The sequence below is a fragment of the Macrotis lagotis genome, chromosome X (genome assembly GCF_037893015.1).
Source record: "Macrotis lagotis isolate mMagLag1 chromosome X, bilby.v1.9.chrom.fasta, whole genome shotgun sequence".
NCBI classification, from domain to species: Eukaryota; Metazoa; Chordata; class Mammalia; order Peramelemorphia; family Peramelidae; genus Macrotis; species Macrotis lagotis.
The window spans coordinates 127148459-127170716 of record NC_133666.1 but is presented as its reverse complement, the minus strand read 5'-3'; positions in this window follow the sequence as shown (position 1 = coordinate 127170716).

Here is a 22258-nt window from a genome sequence, read left to right as displayed (position 1 = left end):
TTCCTAAAGTACAAATTTGGTGGTTACTCCTCTACTCAGTAAACCCTAATGTCTCCCATCAAATATAAGTGTTTCTGTTTGGAATATAAAGCCCTCCACCACCTCTTTTGATGTGAAACTATTCCTGTTTTCTGCCGGTTTTAGTGCCTTTCCCACAACTACCACACATAATTTATATTTATTTTATATATATTTATATGTACAGAAGTTTTCTGGAGAACCAGAACTATTTCACTTGATTCTTTCTGTCCCTAGTACTGTAGTAGAAGATTAACTGATGCTTGAAGATTGATGCCTGATCATTGATTGACAGTATAATAGAAAGAATGTTATTTGATATCAGCATCTCCCTTCTAATCCCAGGTCTACAATTTATTAAACTTCTCTGGGTTTCAGTTTTCTCATTTGTAAAATGAGGATTAGACCAGATAAGATTCCTTCTATGTCTAAATTTATGTAGTCCTGTGACTAACAATGTAAGAATTCAAAGGGTGGGAACTATAAGAAACAGGGAGTTGCTTGAGGCCTTTACCTTTCACAGACAAGTTAAGGAGTTGGAACCTAACATCTATCTTATCCACCCCCACTAAGGACTCCTTTTTCTTTTTTCCTACTTTTTCAACGATATTCAAATATTTTATCCAATCAGTCATGGATTGGATAAAATCTCTACTCAGATTTTGCAAACTTTAAATTTCTTACTTAATGCTTCCCTTTTGGAAAACTAGTATTTCTTTACCTGCATAATATTACATTTTCTTTTATTTTCTCCCTTCCCCCTTTCAATTTAAAGTTTCATAAAATGTTCAGCTTTGGGTTACTTTCTATGCTCCTGTCCTAATAATTTAACTTGCTCTGAAAACTAAAACTATGACCTTCAAGAAGGAGAGGGGAGGAGAGAATGTAGTTTTAGATGATCAGAGACAAATGTCCCAGCAATAGTGAGGTTGATAGGGTTACTTATAATAGTAAATTTTGACATTGGTCAAATCTATCCAATTTGCATTCAGTTTGTGAAAACTGTGGGGGAAATGGCTTGACATTATTCTCAAGCCCTGGATATTATTAACTGGTTTTGAATCTTCTCAGGTTCAGCCAGGGGAAAGTAAAAGGGATCATTTCTTCTTTTGCCTACTTATGTGAATTGCTGGTGACCCATCATGTGAGTTTCTTGGGCACAAATCAAGAAGTTAGTATCACATGATGGTGATTGTATTTGCTGCAGAGGAAATACAATCTAGGATCACAGGATTGAGAGTTTGGAAACCATGTGTGGTCTTTCCTCCCTCCTTTTATAGATGAGAAAAATGAGACCAGAGACGTTAAATAATTCAATCCAGGTCACCCAGGTAGTGATAGATGTTGGATTTGAACTCAGATCCTCTCACTCCCAAATCAGTGCTTTTTCCACTGTATCAAAATCTAAAACTATGATTAAATTATGAAGGCACTTTTGTTGTATGAAACAGAGGTATTTCAATCATGCCAAAGAACAGAGGGGCTCCCTCAGACTACTCTGCTGTACACATATCAATATTAATACAGTTATTGCTCATTTTATATATATAATTGATCACTGTCACTGGATAAGAATACCAGGACTCGAAGTCAATGAGACTCATCTTTCAGAGTTCAGATCTGACCTCAGGCATTTACTAGCTGTGTGTCCCTAGGCAAGTACTTAATCTTGTTTGCCTCAGTTTTCTTATCTGCAAAATGATCTGGAGAAGGAATGGCAACTACTTCAGGATCTCTGCCAAGAAAACCCCAAATGGGGCTATGAAGAGTTGTACAGAAATGAAATGACAGAACAGCAATATATTTATTAGACATCTGTTATGAAAAAAATTTTATTTATCAGTAATATGCATTACAAAGGAAAAATATATCTTTATATCAAGTGAAATAGACACATGAGAAACCTTATCAAACATGACTTGTGTTTTGCTTTGTAGTTTTCTTTTTTTATCCAAATGCAACAGTGTCCATATCCAAGTTATGAACCCAACAACTCTGCCTATATAAGCTACAAAGCAATTTACTCATACTACAACATGACCATATCATATACAACATAATAAGCATTGTTCTTAGCCAACATTTACCAATACACATCAATTCTCAAAAGAATATAGTCTTGGAATACCAAGTTGCTAGTCAGATACACTTTCAAGCAACTTCGGTGTCTCCATCTAGTATATTAAACCAGGGAGACAAGTGGGTTTTTGTGTAATTGTGAATAGAATTAGAATAGTGAATTTTATCTGTGCTCCTCATTTCTTATGCTCCTCAGTCTCATTGTCTCAGAAGGACTGCCCATCACAAGAGTATAGAGCACTAGCTTTCTAGAATCAGATTATAAAATGGAAATGAAAAGGAAACTCTAAGTTAACTTTTCTTTTGGAGACAACACATCTCTTCTCTCTCCCCCTGAACCTTCATTTCCAGCCCAGTCCCAGAATCAAAGACTCATGGAATTGCAATCTCAAGTGATCATCTAAAGGATCATAGGAAGAAAATCCTGATTAAAATCAGGGCAACTAGGTGATGCAGTGGATAGAGCACCAGCTCTGGAGTCAGGAGTACCTGAGTTCAAATCCAGCCTCAGACACTTAATAATTACCTAGCTATGTGGCCTTGGGCAAGCCACTTAACCCCATTGCCTTGCAAAAACCTTAAAAAAAAAATCAATATAATCCATGTATGAATCTAAGGCTTTATGGAAGGCTGAAACTCTATACTTGGGAAGAAGTCTTCAGATTCAGCTAAGGTTCTATGAATTAAAAGCCTTGTTGATACCATCATTCTCTTTATTTTTATTTTTTCCAATTCATGCAAAGATAGTTTTCAACATTCATCCTTTTACTGACTTTTGAGTTTCACATCTTTCTATCACTCTCCCTTCCCTTCCCCATGGCTGCATACATTCTGATATAGTTTGTACATGTACAATCGTGTTTAACATATTTCCACATTAGGCATGTTGTGAAAGAAGAATTAAGGGGGGGAAAGATCATGAGAGACTAAGAAACAACATAAAAGACGTTTTAGAAAGTGAAAATAATATGCTTTGTTTTTTCTTTGGATGGAGACAACATTTTTCATAACAAATCTCTTTCAGTGAAAGAAGAATGAAGTTGATTGCAGGGACTGTGTTCAGGAAGCCAGTAACCTTGACTCTAGAGGTCTGGTTTTACAGCCATGCTTACATATTGATCCTATTGGAACTAAGGATGATTTGTGTAAAACAACCACATCTTGTCAATGGAGATATATCCTAAAATTGTCAAATAGGAACCATCCTGGCTACCAAACTTCAACAAATGTTGTGGAATTCTGGTGCCAATTGATGAGTTTGAGCTATTTGATTATTTCAAACTCTTTCCAGAAATTGTTTTTGACTTGATGGCTGATGAGACAAACCATTAAACAGAACAGTTCTTTGAACTGATGAACTGCTACCAACTTCTAATCCCTACAACTACAGCAGAAATGAAAGGCTTTTTGTAACCCTTCAATCAATAGGGTTGGATTAGAGATTTTTAGTAAAGTATCACTGATCTACACATACACTTTCACCTGAAGGTTTGGGGCAAGGCCTTCTTGCATTTTTGCAACAACAAATTGCAACCTACTAAGGACAGTCCAAATTTCAACCTGCTATTCAAAGTTCAGCCTTACTGGACCTGATACAGTCTACCTACTTAGCAGTGTTATCAACCCGGACAAAATTTAACAGTAGAAAAATTAATGATAAAATACAAAGGTAGGCTTAGTTTCAGGCAGTATTTGCCTGATAAATCTATGTAAAATGTTATCAGCCAATTTACCATCGAGTTTGTGAAATTGCTCTCATCAATGGTTCTATTATCTTCTCATGAAATTCAAAGAGCTCTACAAAACTTGATGCTGCAAAGTTTAGAGAAAGAGTCACTGATGACATCCCTGCAGAAAGCCAGTATTTCGAACCTGGCAGACCATCAACTAATCCTCTCCCTAATCAGCTGACTGAACTGCATTTTTCAGCATCATATTCTAATGAGACTTAGAAACCTGAATGTGAGCTATGTAGTAATAGAGCAAAACATGAACAAAACATCAGTGTACCACATACTCCAAACAATATAATGTATCAATGTTTGCAAATGCTTACTTTGAGCACTACTGCAACAAAAGTATAAGTTGTAACCCAAAAACCTTGTTTGGAAAGATTTTTTGCTGTTATTGACAAAGCATGTTATATTGAAAAAATACATATTTTCTGCAAGTTTTTTTTTGTTATTCAGTTGTTTTATGTTCATTTATAGAGTAGTTAGGAAGACACTAACACAAATTGCAACTATAGTTGATCCCTTGTGAAATTTGTATTTTGGATCAAATTTGGCACAAAATATTCAACCCTGGGATGAGAGGAAAATTTTTTTTTGGTACTAAAAGAGTTAATCACTTAACTGCTAAAAGGAGCTGCTTCCATCATAACTGATCATCTCATGATGTTACTGTTAATGAGTACAAGTTCTCCTAGTTCTACTCATTTCACTCAGCATTCTTTTTTGCAAGTCTTTCCAAGTTTTTCTAAAGTTTGCTCACACCACAACTTATTCAGCCATTCCACAATTGATGGGCATTCTCTCAATTTCCAGTTATTTGCCACTTTTTATGCATCTTTTGAATCTTGTATTTGAAGATCACATTTTCTGTTCAGTTCTGGTCTTTTTATTAAATTTGGAAGTCTTCTATTTTGTTTAAAAATCCATCTTTTCCCCTGAAATCCTATGCTTAATTTTGCAGGGTAGTTGATTCTTGGTTGTAATCTAAGCTCCTTTACCTTCTGGAATATTACATTCAAGGTCCTCTTGATTATTTAGCATTGAAGCTGATGAGTCCTGTGTAATCCTGACTATGTTTACCTGATATTCAAAATGCTTCTTTTTTGGTAGCTTGTATTATTTTCTCCTTTAGCTGAGAATTCTGAAATTTGGCTACAATATTCATTGGGGTTTTTATTCTGGGATCTCTTTCTGGGAGGATGGTTTCAAGGTCTATTTTGTGTTCTTGATTTCCTGTATGATTTTGTCTAGAGCTCTTTTTTCTGATTGTGACTTCCAGTAGACCAATAATTCGTTAATTATCTTTTCTGTTTCTGTTTTCCAGTAGTTGTTTTACGTAAGAGGTACTTTACATTTTCTTCTTACTTTTTCAGCATTTTTGGTTTTGTTTTGGTAGAATCTTAGGAGTCTCATAAAGTCATTAGTTTCCATATGTCCTATTCTTATTTTTAGGATTTTGTTTTCTTAGTTGTTTCCTTTTCTAATGATTAATTTTACTTTTAAAGAAGTTGTTTTCTTTTTCCATTTGGTCAATTTTACTTGACATTTGGTCAATTTTACTTGACAGGGTATTGTTTTTCTCAATCAATTTTTTAATAATTTTCTTGAATGACTCATTTCTTTTCTCCATTTTTCTTCTTTCTCCCTTTTATGGTTTTTAAAATCCTTTTTTAAGATCTTCTAAGAGGGGGGTGGCTAGGTGGTGTGGTGGATAGAGCACCAGCCCTGGAATCAGGAGTACCTGAGTTCAAATCTCAGCCTCAGACATTTAATAATTATCTAGCTCTGCGGCCTTGGGCAAACAAACCACTTAACCCCATTGCCTAGCAAAAAAAAAAAAAAAACACAAACAAACCTAAAAAAAAAGATCTTCTAAGAGGTCTTTCTGAATTTGAGACCAACTCAAAAACCCCTTTGAGGCTTCACTTGTAGCCATTTTGTCATTGCTTTCCTTTTTCTGAGATGATGTTTTTCTCATTCCTATCAGAATAGTGTAGCTTTTTAGGATTAGTGTTCTTGGGTTTGGTTTTGTTGTTTGTTTATTTTGTTTTGTTTTGGTTTTTTGCTCATTTTTATAATTGAACTCTTCTCCTGGAGCAAAGGAGGCACAGTTCCAGGTTTTTTGTGCTGGAGCCAGGGTTCTGGTTACTCAAGCTTACTGCTTGCCTATGGTGTTTCAGGTGCTAACAATTTGTTCCCTGCATTAGGATAGCCCAAACCAGTCCCACCTGTTGCACCAGCATTCCCAGGGCCTGAACTTTGTCTTCCCAACTAGGGTTGGGACCCTTACACCTGACCTATTGCAGTGCTGGATTGGTAAACCTGAACCTTAACTACACTGGGCTAAAATCTTTCTGCTAGCTTTCCAGCTTTCCCACCTACCCTTTTACCCACACCATATAGACCATTACTGAAGTTCCTCTATGATATCTTGAGTTGAGAATTTGTTTCACTCTGATTTTTGGTGGGTCCTGTCACCATAGGGTCTGTTTAGAGATTTCATTTAGGGGCAGCTAGGTAGTTCAGTGGATAGACTACCAGACCTGGAGTCAGAAGGACCTGAGTTCAAATTTAGCCTCAGATACTTAATAATTACCTAGGTGTGTGATCTAGGGCAAGTCACTTAACCTCATTGCCTAGCAAAAGCAACAACAAAAAACCTCACTTAGAGGTTGTTTTGGGGATAAGCTCTGGGAGCTTCCTAGTTTCATGCAAGCAATTTGGTTCCACCTCCCAATACCATCATTCTTATATCTCAGTAAACCCTACCCATGGATGGAATTTCATCCTTTTTATAGTCTCCATGTCCCAATATGGGCAGGCTTAGCAAAAATAACCTGACATATACATTGTTTAACATTAGTAGCATCAAAGTTTTCATGGAATTTTTTTTGGGGGGGGCAGAACAGTTAAAATGTCAAAAGGAAAGAGAATTCACTCCCTTTGGTTTAATAAAGTACTTTTGTAAGTTTGTTAGATAATACAATGTGTGCTTTTGTATCCATTCTTTCTTAGTTCCTTTCTGTTCAGAATGTTCATTTTTTAATAATAATATTTTGCCCTTCTCCCAAGCTTTTCATGTAGCATAAAGTGAGGCAACAAACTTAGAACCTTTTTGATATTTCATGGAGGCCTGTTTGAACAACCTTGGGCATGAAACTTTGGGTCTTAGTTTTCTTGTCTCTGTTAAAAAAAAAAAGGCAAGGATGGATTTGAAGATTTCAAAGGGTCTTTTTATCTCTTTATCTATGAGCCTGGCACTTATTCCATTGTAACTGAGATCTACAAGGCAGAGGGTCCACTATTCTTAGAAACTGACTGAAATCTTCTGAGTAATGTGACAAGAGGAGGCTATCAAGGGTGCCTCCACTTCCCATTTCCATAAACAGACACAAAGAAACAGGAAATGGGGACCTCTCTCTTTTTTTAAATTTATTTTTATTTTTTTTAGGTATTTGCAAGGCAAAATGGGGTTAAGTGGCTTGCCCAAAGCCACACAGCTAGGTAATTAAGTATCTGAGGCCTGATTTGAGCTCAGGTACTCCTGACTCCAGGGCTGGTGCTCTATCCACTGAGCCACCTAGACATCCCGGGGACCTCTCTTAGTCATTATTGGCATGATTCTTGACTTATTCTTTACCTGAAAGATGATCATCTATCCAAGAGTGAGTGTGACTTTAGAAAGGGCCAAGAAATGCCAGAGCAGAACAGAGGTCTATACAGAACTTTTATCAACCTGACCAAAGCTTTTGAGGACTTGTAGAAGGTCATGGCAAAATTTGGTTGCCTGGAGAAGTTCATCTGTATCCTATTGCACCTCAGTGATGGCATGCTTGCATGAGTTCTAGATAATGGACTATGCTATCATGTTTTCCTAGTCACCAGTAGAGTTAAGCAGGGCTGTGTGCTTGCTCCCATGCTGTCAGAATGATGTTTTCCTCAATGTTGTCAGAATCCTTCAATGAAGATGAAAATGGTATCAAGGTCAGTTACTACACAGATAGTAAATTATTTACCTTTAAAAGACTGCATGCCATGACTAAAGTAGAGGGAGAGTTGATACAACTACCTATTCAAAGATGTAATCCACACAGCCTTTTAGGCTGAAATATTACAAAGTATGGATCAGTTCTCTGCCATTTGTGCTAATTTTGTCCTGACAATCTACGCTAAGAAAACAGAGGTTCTCTACCAGCTAGTACCACACCATCCGTACCTGGAAACCCTAGTTACAGCATATTGAGAAATTTTGAATACTATGAATAAATTCACTTACTTTGGCATCATACTTTCCAGGACGTACACATAGATGATGAGGTTGACACGATCGCTGACATCGTTCAGCATTTGGGAGACTCCACAAGTAAGGGTAGGAGGGAAATACTAGATGCCTACTAAATTGAATATTGTAGAGCTATTGTGCCTGACTTCATTGTTGTATGCCTGTGGAACCTAGACAGCCTGCTAGTGCCATCTCAGAAATCAGAACTACCTCCATTTGAATTAGGAAGATTCTGACAAGAGAAGGTAGCAGACACTGAGGTCCTCTGAGAGAGCACACTCCTATGGGCTGCCAAACTTAAATTTACCTACAAGGAGAACTTGCCCAAAACAAATGCTCACATAAGATTTGAAGAAGCAGTACAAAGAGACTTTCAAGGTCTCTCTGTAGAACTTTACTATTGATTGTGAGACATAGGAGATGATGGCACAGCACCATCCAACATAGTGGTGCTGGTATCAAAGAAGGCTCTGTGCCCTAGGCCAAAGCAGAATCACAGTAGTACAAAGGAAAAGAGAGATATGCAAAATCTAGAGGCATCTCCATCCCCAAAAAATCAAACTATTTGTGCCCTACCTATTAGAGCCTTCCTAGTTCATATTGAACTGTTCAACCACTGTGGAACCCACTGTAGTTTGACCCCAGTATCAAAATGTGAACCATGACATGGTTGCTAATTTTTTTTTATTTTACAAAGTGTTCAAAAAGTTTGGAATTAATGTTAAAATAGAAATATGGGAAGAGTCATGAGGGAAAATAACCAGAAAAAAGGAAGGAGAACAAAGTATTATTAATAAAGATCAAGGGATTTATAGAGAATAAATCAGACTCCAGAAACCTTTGAATTTACTCTTGTATATACTGCTCTCTCCTCCCAGAATTATCATCATCAGCTTTAATTTCATCCTTCCCTGATTTCCTTCTCTTATTCCAAGTTCTCAAGCCCTATTTTGGTTCCATAGTCCCCTTCTCTTTTTCCCTTCCTCTCTCTTTTCTAGCCTACCTGCTGTTTGCACTGTGGACATTTGTAACTTCGGTCGTGACTCTCATCCAACATGAAAGGGAGCAAAAGGATGTTATTGGGAAAAACTCCCTCAAGATTCAGCAGAAGGCAGACTGACAGATATGGTCAGAAGGGAAAGCAATAAATTAGAGGACTAATGAGAGAAGTCCATGGCAAAAGAGAAACTACTGAAAGGTTGGGGGAGGGACAAGTAGAATGCTGCCTCATAATCTAACTGAACTTGAAAATTCTTTGTTGTCAACCAGAGGATTCTTTGAAACTAGGCAATAAAAGAGAGAAAGCTGAAAGTTCCTATTCACATGTATACGATTTTACCTCTTGAAGGTAGAGTGTTTTGATAAATGAGTAGGATACAGAAAAATGACTATTACCTAGGATAAGAGTACCAAAAATTGGTTTCCACCAGTGTATGCATGCCCACAAATACCAGTCAACAACATCATCACAGTTATTCCCTCTTTACCCTGTTCTACCTAACATCTTTTTTCTTATGATTCTTCTTCCCTTCCTCCTTCTTTTCTTCCTCCTCTTCCTCTTCTTCTTTTATCACCATCAGCTTGGGCATCTAGATAGCATAGTTGACAGAAACAAGCCTGGAGTCAGGAAGACCTGAATTCAAATGCTGCTCAGATATTCACTAGCTATGTAATCCTGGGCAAGTCACTTAGCCCTGGTTACCTCAGTTTTCTCATCTGTAAAATGAGCTGGATAAGGAAATAACCACTTCAATATCTATGCCAAGAAAACCCCAAATAAGATCACAAAGAGTCAGACGTGACTAAACAACTATCAACTATTGACTTATCAAGACTTCCTATCCCTAGGAAATGACCCTTAGAAATCAATCAGGATAGGCATGAAGGTCCATCAACTAATCTCCCCTGCCCATTCTTTCATCTTCCTGCTTCTTCTTGGTCAACTGTCCTCCTAACTCCCATCTGATTCATTCCTACTTAATTATACTCTCTCCATCAAGGAACAGTTTACCTGTCAGATCTATGGAAAGGGAAGCAGTTTATGAATAAGGAAGAGATGGAGAACATTAAAAACAAACTAGATAATTTCAATTACATTAAATTAAAAAGCTTTTGCACAGACAAAACCACTATAACCAAGATCAAAAGAAATGTAGTAAATTGGGAAACAATTTTTATAACTAGTATTTCTGAAAAAAAGACTCATTTCTAAAATATACAGAGAACAGTCAATTTTTAAAAAAAAAAACAAGCCATTCCTGAATTGACAAATGGTCAAAGGATATGTGAAGGCAAATTACAGATGAGGATTCAAAGCGATCCATAGTCATATGAAAAATTGCTCTAAATCAGTACTTATTAGAGAAATACAAATTAAAGCATCTCTGAGGTACCATTTCACACTTTTCAGACTGGCCAATATGGTCAGAAAGGACAATGATCAATGTTGGAAGGGATGTGGGAAATCTGGGACACTAATACATTGTTGGTGGAGCTGTGAAATCATCTAACCTTTCTGGAGAGTAATTTGGAATTACATCCAAAGGGCAACAAAAATGTGCATATCCTTTGATCCAGCAATACCACAACTAGGTCTATACCCTGAAGAGATTATGAAAAAAGGTAAAAACATTGCTTGTTCAAAAATATTCATAGCAGCCCTGTTTGTGGTGGCAAAGAATTGGAAATTGAGTGAATGTCCATCAACTGGGGAGTGATTTAATACACTGTGGTATATGTATGTGATGGAACACTATTGTTCTATTAGAAACCAGGAGGGATGAGAATTCAGGGAAGCCTGGAGAGATTTGCATGAACTGATGCTGAGTGAGATGAGCAGAACCAGAAAAACATTGTACACCCTAACAGCAACATGGGGGTGATGATCAACCTTGATGGACTTGCTCATTCCATCAGTGCAACAATCAGGCATAATGCTATGGCGAATACCATCCATCTACAGAGAAAGAATTGTGGAGTTTAAATAAAGACCAAAGACCTTTAATTTTAAAAAAAAATTATCTTATTATGTAATTTGGCTATTTCTTATATTTTATTTTTTTTCCCTTAAGGGTATGATATCTCATCACATTCAACTTAGATCAATGTATACCACGGAAACAATGTAAAGCCTAGAAGACTGCCTTCTGTGGGGGATGGGGAGAGGGAAGGGAGATTGGGGGGGGGGGGAATTGTAAAATTCAAAATAAATAAATAAATTTTAAAAATTACAAAAAAATATACTTTCTCCAGCATATTATTTATATATTTTTAGAAGATAGTGTACCACAACAATTTTCACAAATCAGTTGTGAAACTTTTCATCTGTATTTTAAAATTCAGACAAATCTTCTCTGCTCTCTTTATACCCAAGAAGTTACTAGATTCTCTCTCTAAAAAAAATGAGACAACTTTTCAAACCCCCATTTTGAAACTGTGAAGCCAAAATTTCAAAGAATTGAAATTGTCATGATAGAGAAAAAATGTTTGCAATGATCTTAAATTTGTCAAAACTTGGCCTGTTTGTATCCCATAACTTGAGATAATTCAAAATTAAGAGCTGAACAGGTCCTCAGAGATCATCTAATCCAACCCCTTCCTTTTTATTGCTAAGGAAACTGAGGCAAATTTGAACTCATGTTTTCTGATGCCAAATCCAGAGTTCTTTCCATTATGTCAGTTTCCTTCTTGGAACTTTCAGATGGACTATGGAGCATGCAGACATCCAACCAATAAATTCATTCCAGGCTACCGTACTTTTCCCTCAACTTTTCCATGTAAAGGACTGCTGCTTGGTTTTAGTCCAGAATTTATTACCTCAACATCTTACATGTTTTTTTCTTTCATTAGCTTTTCTCATTCTTTCTATCTTCAAAAAACTGAGTATTATCAAGTATCTGTCATTGACCTGCTTCTTTTTCCATACTTTGCCTTAGAAGCCTTATTTATTCCCTGGACTTCAAGTACTAACTCTATGCAGATGTTCTTTTCTGTCCTAATCCCCCTTCTGAGATCCAGATCCTAAAATTCAGCTACTCTCAGGATATGATCTTGTGTATATCAGCCAGTATCCACAACTGATGATTTACCATTCTTCAACATTTTCCAAATTCTTTCCTTCTTCTCAATTTCCACTGATGCCATCTGTCCTAGAGACCTTCATTATTATTCCCCCATACTATTACAATGTATTGCTAACAGATTCTCCAAATCTACTCTTTGCTCCTCTAAAATTTATCCTTCATACTGCTACTAGAACAATATTTCTTATGTCTCTATATAGTCCTATTATTCATGCTCAAAAATAGTCAGTGGTCCTCTATTGCTTTCCTAAGGTGGTAAATAGTGAATAGAACGTAGGACCTGGAATCAAGACACACTGAATTCAATTCTGGCCTCATATACTTGAATGCCATGTGATCCCAGGCAAGTCATTTACTCTTTGCTTGCCTCAGTTGCCTCAACTGTAAAACAGGGGTAATAACAGCACCTATCTTATAGGGTTGTTATATCAAATGAAATAATATATGTACATATATTATGTATGTATAGATAAAAAATCTCATTTGATATTTCAATATATACATATACACATATATTTATTCATTTTGTGTGTGTGTGTGTGTGAATAAACTTATTCCCTTTCTTTCCCTCTTCTCCTGCTCTAAGATATCTTTCTTGATTATGTTAGTTTGAAATAACTTACTTTCCCTCAACTCTTATAATGCTTATCTCTACCACTCATGTGACTCTTATTTACTACCCTGTCCTGGTCTCTGTGTACTTGTCTTATCGACCAACTAGATTGTAAAGTCCTGGAGGTTCTTTCTATCCCCAGAAGCAGCACCTGACACAATATCTTGCTCATAGTGAATGTTCAATAAATATTTGTTGAATGAATAGTTCCTAGAAGTTATGTTTAAATGAAAATAGATAATTCTAGGGAAGCTCAAGGGCTTTGTGTTGTGATCCCTGATGCTAGAACACAATCTCTAATAAGGACTTTTGTCAACCATATGCCTTAATTATTAATTTATGAATTTAGTAATTCATAGGATTCTTGAGGGAAAGGGATGGTTTGGAGTCAATAAAATGTTGTTTTCCCTACTTTATTTCATGTATGGTTACACAAAGGATAATGAAACAGACTTGGGCCAAAAAACTTTGGGCCAATAATAAAGTATTACTATAGAATATTTTTAATTTTGAAAGAACTAGGGAAAAAACAGAGAGAAGATAAAGTAATATGGAGTTAAAAAGTGGGCCTGTTCCATTCCACAAAGGATGGAAGGAGAAGAGAGTGAGGAGACTAGGAGACATAGGGGGCATCCCTAGAGAATAGGAAGGACAAAAGAGAGCTTGGGGATATGGGATACCAGAGGAACACAGGAAGGGGACACAGTTAGGCAATGGAAGTATAAAGTTTCAATGGACATAATATGTTTTTAAAAAACAGGGCACCCCCAAACAAGAGGCTGCACAAACCGAAATTATGCACAGAATAGCTGACCACTCATGTAATATGATCACCACAAAATGATTTCAGTTGCGATTACAATGTTCCCCAGTCCCTTAAAAATATTTCTACTTCATCTGAAGATGCCTGAGAATCCTTCACAACAGGTAATCTTAACATGAAGTCCATTTCAGGATGAAAATGAAGTTGGATATGAAAAAAAATAATAATGTTTACATCTTTAACTAGTCTCTGTTTTCCTTTGTAGTCCTATGTATTTGATACATTTAAAAACAGTATTCTGAGAAATCCATAGGCTTCTCCAAACTGCCAAAGAAGTCTTTGATTGTTTTTAAAAGGGTTAATGAGGGCAGCTAGGTAGTGCAGTGGATAGAGCACCAGCCCCGGAGTCAGGAGGACCTGAGTTCAAATCCAGCCCAAGTCACTTAATAATTACCTAGCTGTGTGACCTTGGGCAAGTCATTTAATCCTATTGCCTTGCCAAAAAAACAAAATAAAAACAAATAAATAAAAAGGGTTAACAACTACTCTACAAGGAGTAAAATGTTTAAATTTTACAATTAAGATAAGACTTAACAATGTAAATGTCTTTACAATGGTTGGTACTTTGGTTTCAATCAATTTTCTTATATTAAATTCATTTCAATAATTCAGGATTCTTGGATTTATTTGTATGACTATTTTCTCTACCAGTGAAGACTAAAATCTGCTTTGTGCATTTGTAGAGATCTTTGTGAGTTGCTGTGGCCAAAAACATTTATCCCTTGGTGGCCAATTTTTGAACATAGGCTAGACTCAGAATGACAGAATGGATGAAATCCATCTCAGACCTATAGCAAAGTCTGTGCAATTTGGTGAGAACTGCCAGAATTTGGAGTTCCACCTGCATATTCATTGAGAAGCAAGGTCATCACCACACTACAATGTGGTATCAGAAGGAAACTTCAGTGTTGGCTCACCTGTAGCACTGTTATGATAATCATAATGAAAACAACATTTATATATCACTTTAAGGTTTGCAAAATGCCATGCTTATATTATCTCTTTTGATCCTCAGAGCCATTTTGTGAGGTAAATGCTATTATTAATTCCATTTTACAGATAAGGAAATAGGCTGAAAGGTTAAATGACTTGCCTAGAGTTACACAGTTATTAAGTGTCTGAGGGAAGATGTGAAGTTAGAGTTTGCCTAATCCAAATCTATCACTCCAGCCCCTGAGCCAGATGCCTAATGATACTTGTATTACCTGCTTCATAAGGTGTTTTGATAAAAAAAAAAGTTTTATACATATAAGATACTCTAAAAATAACAATAGTTCACATGAATGTGAGACTGATTCTCATTTATTGAAAACAAATTTTGACTGGCTGTTAGATTGGAAGAAGTAGTGTTAACAGCATTGGACCACTGAAGAATGGGACAGGAAATTATGAAATGCTGAGAGTACACAGAAACAGGAAACCAGAGTCACCAAAGACATATTTCTTCCCCTTCATAATTGTGTTTATAGACAGTTCTGATCTTCAGTAATTATTGCTGGTAACTTTTCCACTCTCACCACTCAGGTACCCAAAGGCTACCTTTTCTTAGACCACATTCTTAACACCAAAAGCCTTCTCCTTTTCTCCAGCAGCCCTTCTCCATGGTGGTGCTACATCTTATATTTCCCAAAACTGTCAGCCTCATTTTTTCCTCCAGATCACTGAAGTCCAATTCACCCAACAGTTAAGATATTGCCCTTGTGATGTCATTTGATCGTTTTTGAAAAAGGAAGGACAAACAATAGCTCATATAAAGAGCAAAACTATTCTACTCTATAAGGAAATAGGCAGGAAACAAATATACATGTAGGTAAGTTATAAGTATTCCTTCAGTAGACATTCCTTCATTCCCCTCTTAGGAGTATTTCTGACTCTAGGCTTTACCACCCTCACTCAGCTGCCTTTTTTACCCTGAAGCATCCCTTCAAAAATTCCCCTAGGCACCTGCTCCCAGTCTTCAGCTTTTCCCCATATGACCCTACCTTTGGACAGGTAATGTATTCTTTTCAATTGTTTCTTTTTCATTCTCTGTCTCTTTTTCTGTGTGTGTGTGTGTGTGTGTGTGTGTGTGTGTGTGTGTGTGTGTGTGTGTGTGTGTGTCTGTGTGTGTGTGTTTGTTTCTCTGTGTCTATGTCTGTGTCTCTGTCTCTCTGTTTGTCTCTCTCTTCTTCTCTCCCTATTTTTTGTAAATCAAAGTTAGTTTGGCATGCAGAATGTAGTTTGTTGGTCCCTGCTCTAAAAAGAAGACTTTTTTCCTCAACTCTGTCCCCAATTCCATGGATAATTGTGTTAAAATTGTATCTTTTTCTGTATCTTTTCCCTTGCCAACTTCTCCCTTTCTAGTCATTATAGAAAGTTAATGAGTTGCTGGTGTAAAGGGGCAGTAGCTGGAAATAAAATTGCAAAGGAGAATTTGGAAGTCACATACTGTTCCAAGGATCAAGGAAGCATAATTTACAAATTGTATCATATATTAACTAAAATTCATAAAATATGCCAAATGAGAAGAAACTACCTAGAAGCTATCAGACTTCTGGTCCTATGATGTGTAATTCACACCTCTAGAGCCTCAGGTCAGCAAAACATCAAAAAGGTGATAACTTTGGGCCCATTTAGGAGTTGAGGGGCCCTGCCTCCACACAAAAAAATGAAACTTCAAACTCCTGCCCTCCAGCACTCCTCCATCTCCATGGACAAGTGTTCTCTAGCCTAATCCACGGTAATTGTGAATAACATTCTTTGCCTCTCCTCCTCCCTCTCCCCTTCCCCATACTGTTTGCCTTCCATCACCATCCATTCTGTTCTCATGCTGCTGTCAGCCTATATACCACTGTTTACCACTTGTCTCTGTCTTTGTAAACGTTTTCCCTCTTCATTTCTGTATTTAACTGAAGTGTGTTTATGGCCTCAATCTCACTGCCAGATCCTAACAAATACCCAAAGAATTGGGAGCATCTGCCCCCATTTCACAAATTAATAATCCATTCATTGTCTACAAATCCATTCAATTTCTACAAACATTTAATTGGATACATTAAGTAAAAGACAATTAAGTGGTGAATGGCAGTTAGTCATGATGTTCACATTTCTAAAAATCCACCTTTAAAATATAATAAAATCTCTCTATTTATGTGGAAATAACAATTGGGAAGTGGAAGCATTTCCTGGACCAGTTCACCCCTAAAAACAGGTAAATATATTTGTGCATATTTAGGAGAATGAAATGATCTACATGATCAAACTAGGTTAGAGAAAATAAAATTTTTTCTGATTTTCCATCTCTCATTAAATTGTTTATTCTTCATTCTTGGATCATATATTCAACCATCTGACATTTTTTTCTCCACTATTTCTCTGGTTTATATTCACTTTAAGCAACCTCGATACATCCAGACCTTTAGCCTTAAAGTCTCAGGGGTTAAGCAGAAAAAAAAGATCAGATAACCAAAGGAAGTGTTTTCTGTTTAATAAGACATTAGCTTTACTAACAAAGCAAGGGGTGTGGAAACTGCTTCTGTTTATATTATCTCCTCCATCTCAGCCCAAAAATAAACAGTTTAATGAGTGATAGAAAATCAGAAAGTTTTTTTCTTTAATCTTTTTTGATCATGTAGGACAACCATTTTGTTTTCCCATAAACTAACTCTTGGAATCACTGTATCAGAGATAATACTGGGATGGGAGAGACCCTTGGACCCTGTGTGTCATTTCCTGTATTCTTGTGTAAATACTTGTTTGTGATGGAACTCCCAACTCCATTTCTACATTATGCATTTTTTTCTAATATGATAGCTTATTATTTTTGTGTTTCAAGTAACAATTTTCAAAAAAATTGATTTATCCTCACTTTCCCTTGCTCATTAAGGAAGGAAAAAAAAAACACTGAAAAACAAATACCTCATTACATATCTACTGGCAAAGCAAATTCCCCTATTTAGCCAAATCCAAAAATGTATGCTTGTCTTTTTCTGCATTTTAAGGAGAGGTCAGTGGCCTGTTTCATTCTCATTTTTTTTTTTTGACTTATGGTTTATGACTAAAATGACTAAAATGACTAAAATCTTTCAAAATTTTTTCTCTATAATATAGTGTTGTCCAATTATTTTCAGGTGTATCCCAACTCTTTATGACCCAATTTGGGTTTCTCCTGGAAAAGATATTGAAGTGATTTAAAATTTCTTTCTCCAAATACAAAGTAGGTTAAGTGACTTGTCCAAAGACACAGTGTCTGAGATCAGATTTTAACTCAAAAAGACAAGTCTTCCTGATTCCAAATCTGTCACTATATCCACTGTGTTATGAAATTGCCCCCTCAGTAGAATGTAATCATTGTATAAATTGCTTACCTAGTTCTGTTCACTCTGCTCAACATCAATTCATAAAGGTTTTTCCAGTTTTCTCTGAAATTGTACATTTTATAATTTTTATTGGGTGATGATATTCCATTATATTCCATAATTTGTTATAGGTGGACAAGCTCCTCTGATTTCCATTTGTTAACTACGATAAAAAAAGTGCTACTATACATTTTTTTAAATAAATAAATCCTTTTCTCTTTTTTTATTTGTTTGGGTAGAGAAGTTATAGTAGGCATTCTTAAAGTTAGCAATAAAGAAATGCCTAAGTGTGAGAGAATATGACCAAATGAAGCTTTCTCAAGTAAGTGCTTTGATGACTCTTTGAAAGATGGACTCAAGGGCTTCATTGGTATACTTATAAAATATATTATGCATTATAGAGGAAGACCTCCAGCACATTGTGAAGATACCACATGGAGTACACACACACACACACACACACACACACACACACACACACACACACACACATATATATACATATGTAAAATCATCACTCAGGATGAAAAGGTATATATGGGTTGTAATTTTTATATGTGAAGGGAATACGCACATGAATAAGACCATTGCTTTATTGAAGTATTATTTTTAGCAATTATAATAAAAATATCAAATAATTTTCAAATCGTCCCTTTCATTTCTTCTTGAAATACAGCACCATCAGAGTCCAAAGGAAAAATAAGACATCTAATGTGGTTTCCCTCAATACTTCAGAATTAATAGGGTAAGGTTTTTTAAAACTTCAACAAACTGTACAAATCACAACTGAAAATTTCTTAATGGGTTATTAGAACATAGGGACTGTTCTCTAAAGAAGCATTCATCCAAAATATCAGTCATGTCCAAATAACGAATGAATAAAAATGTATTTATTATGTGCCAATAGCTATGCCAGTCACAGTGGTGAAGCAAGCAAAGAAGTATTTGACCTCAAGAAACTTAACATTCTAACAGGTAAAGACAATACCTGTAGGGTACTCTTGGACCAGAAAGAATATTTTGTTTAAGAAAGTCAAAGGAAATGGTGATTGGAGTATAGGACAACTGATTGATATGTCCTTTTTGAGGAATACCATTTTTGATTCAATTAATAATAGCGTGTGTGTGTGTGTGTGTGTGTGTGTGTGTGTGTGTAAAGCTCTTGAGTATAGGGTGACCCCAAAATTTTTAGTTTTGCTATTAAAGCTTAAAACTGAACTAAAAAAAATAAAAATAAAAAATAAAAAAACTGAACTAAGACTTTGGAACATTCATGTTCTTTTTCACCCTTACAACAACCTTTTGAGGAAACCAAGGCAGAGAAACATTAAGTGACTTGTCCAAGGTCACTAGATAGTATCTGAGGCAAGGTTCCAGCCCATGGACCCCAATCTATTCATTCCACTGTAAAGATACACTGATAGCTATTGGAAAGCAAGTGTGTTAATATCATAACAAGTTTCAAAAAACCATTATAAAGAAAGCATAGCTAGATAGAATTGTGCTAGATAATCCATAACCCAGATAAAATAGATACTATGCTCCCTAAGTAGAAGCTCACTATTTTAGCCAAAACTAATGTACACTGGTCAAAAAGAACAATGCCAGCATGCCTGGAAGTCTACAAATTTTACATGCTCAAATTAAGTATGCTTTTGCTATGCACAAGTGTTCACTAAATGGTATTTTCATAGGGAAAAATGAGGGGTGCATAAATTCTGACCCTCTCTTCAAAACACTTTCTGATTGGTACCATGGCTTTATTTGGTGAATTCCTTGTTAATATTCTTTATTTAAATCAATCATATCTCTTCCTGTCTTATCTTATAGTTATTTTCACTACTCCCTCCTCCTCTTCCACAATAAATTGATTTGAAGCTCTTTGAGGGCAGGTACTATCATTCCTCTTTTTATCTGTGCCACCAACACACACACACACACACACACACACACACACACACACACACACAAACACACACACACACACACACACACACACACACACACACATATAGACACACACAGTGCCTGAACAAATACTTATAAATATTTTGAATAAATAAATGGAGTATCTTTTTTTAGATTTTTCAAGGCAATGGGGTTAAGTAACTTGAACAAGGCCACATGGCCAGGTAATTATTAAGTGTCTGAGGTTGGATTTGAACCCAGGTACTCCTGACTCCAAGGCCGATGCTCTATCCACTGCACCACCTAGCCACCCCTGGAGTATCATTTTTGCCAGATACCCAAGATAAATTCTTTTGTCAACAGAATTTTGGTATCTGGATACCAATTTTAAACAACTGACATATATGTAAACATATATATTTTAAACAACTTCCATATATGTACTTCTGGTCTTAAATTCCAGGTCTAGCTTAGAATTTGTAAACATATGCACAATTTCAAGGTATTAGATGTTTGTGACTTCATTTTCATTTTCCTTCCTTAGAAACAAAGTGAATTATTTTCTTGCATTGAACCATTAGTCATATTGAGATGTGTGAATCCTGGTATAGGAACTCTTGTAGATTTTTCAGTCCTTGAATGATTTGTAAGTTTCTGTACTAAGCAAGGTTTTTTTTTCTCTTTCCTGTAAGAAAACACAGTTTTTCAGTCATTTGACTCAGCATTTGAAATACTACATTAGAGAAAAAGTGAAATTGTTAGACTGAATTAGTTGATACTGTATAATGGACAGTGAGTATACATTACAGAGTTCTGATTCTGTTGGCTCCTGGAGGGAGAGTTGTATAGAGGCTAATTTTGGGAAAGAATAAAGATTATAAGAAATAGTGTAAAAAATAATTATGTTATAAGCTCAGAATCATAATAGCATAATCATGTCATGAACTACTAGGTTCAGTCCTGGCATACAGAAAAATCTCCTTAATATTAAATTCTCTTCCTTTTTAACTTTATCAGAAGGGTGGCAACCATAAGCAATATGAAAATGAAAATGTTATGAATCATTTATGATTAAGTGTTTACTCCCAGACAATGACATGATAACCAATCTGATTTTAAATAATTCATACAAAAGGAAAAACCTAAAGGTGAAAAAAAATTTTGACCAGAAAGAAAGTTATGCTTTAAATTGTGTTATTAAACAATGGAAGATATAATAATTCAGGGCTTATTATATTTTATTATATTATAATTACATACGGTAGTTCAACTCCAAGACTAGAATGAAAGGAGATTACTCATAAGTCATTCCACAATTAACAAAAGGTTTACTGAGCCATAGCAGAGGAAAGACTTTCAGAAGAAAGAAAGGACAGTCACTAAGAATATAGCCTTGATTCATCTAGGCATAACTCTCTAGTTCTGGTATTATTAATATTCCCATGGTATGAGGTTAGAATCCTAAGGGAGGAACTCTAGCTCCCCCTTGGTGTTTTTGTATTCAGATGACCAAGAAGCTAAATAAATAGCCTAAAGTTTAGTTGGACTTAACTTTGGTCCAATGAGTCAATTAAATCTTGAGGACAGTTTTAATACCTTTTTACTGAAAAACTAGACTAACATGCATAGAATGGAGCCATAGTATATCTCTCCTATCGCATCCCACTCTTAGGTGGTAAGGTTCTAAAAGTCCTCTAGAGAACCTTCTTTAGAACTGTTGCTGACCTTAAAAAAAAACTGTTAATGGTTATGCAAGAAGCATTCATAGGCAGCATGAAAGATTCTGAAATGAAAAACTAAAATAGAAAGATAACTAAAACAAATCATTTAAGAGGCCTTTGAAGAGGAAATGACCAAATATGGAAGAGGATCAGAAATCCAAGGCTTAACCTTCCACTTTTGAAAGACTGAAGTCTTGAATCTTAACAATCTATCCATGGTATGTGTAATGTCAAATTTAGCAATTCACAGTGGATTTCTCAATGTAATGAGAAAATGATGACCAGGAGCAAAGTCAGATGATGACTCTTAGACAATTCATCATTCATCATCATGAGTCAATCATCTATAGTACAGTAGTTGAGAAATTCTCCTTTTGTATGAGACTTGTCCCAATACCAAGAATCATCCTATATGATTATCCATTTATTATTCCCTAGTCCACCAAACAGAATCTTAATATTAAATCCTTGCTCCTTTAGAGGTGTCTTCTAAAAGAATGACCCCTTATCCCAAACAACCTGGATAGATCATTTCCTCCTCCCTTCTGTCACAAGAAAGCAAGCTATCACCTAGAAATATCAACCTAATGTTCTTCTAAGTATCCCTAGTGATATGTCCAATGACTATTAGTAGTAATATGGAGGCAACCTATCAGTTCCAG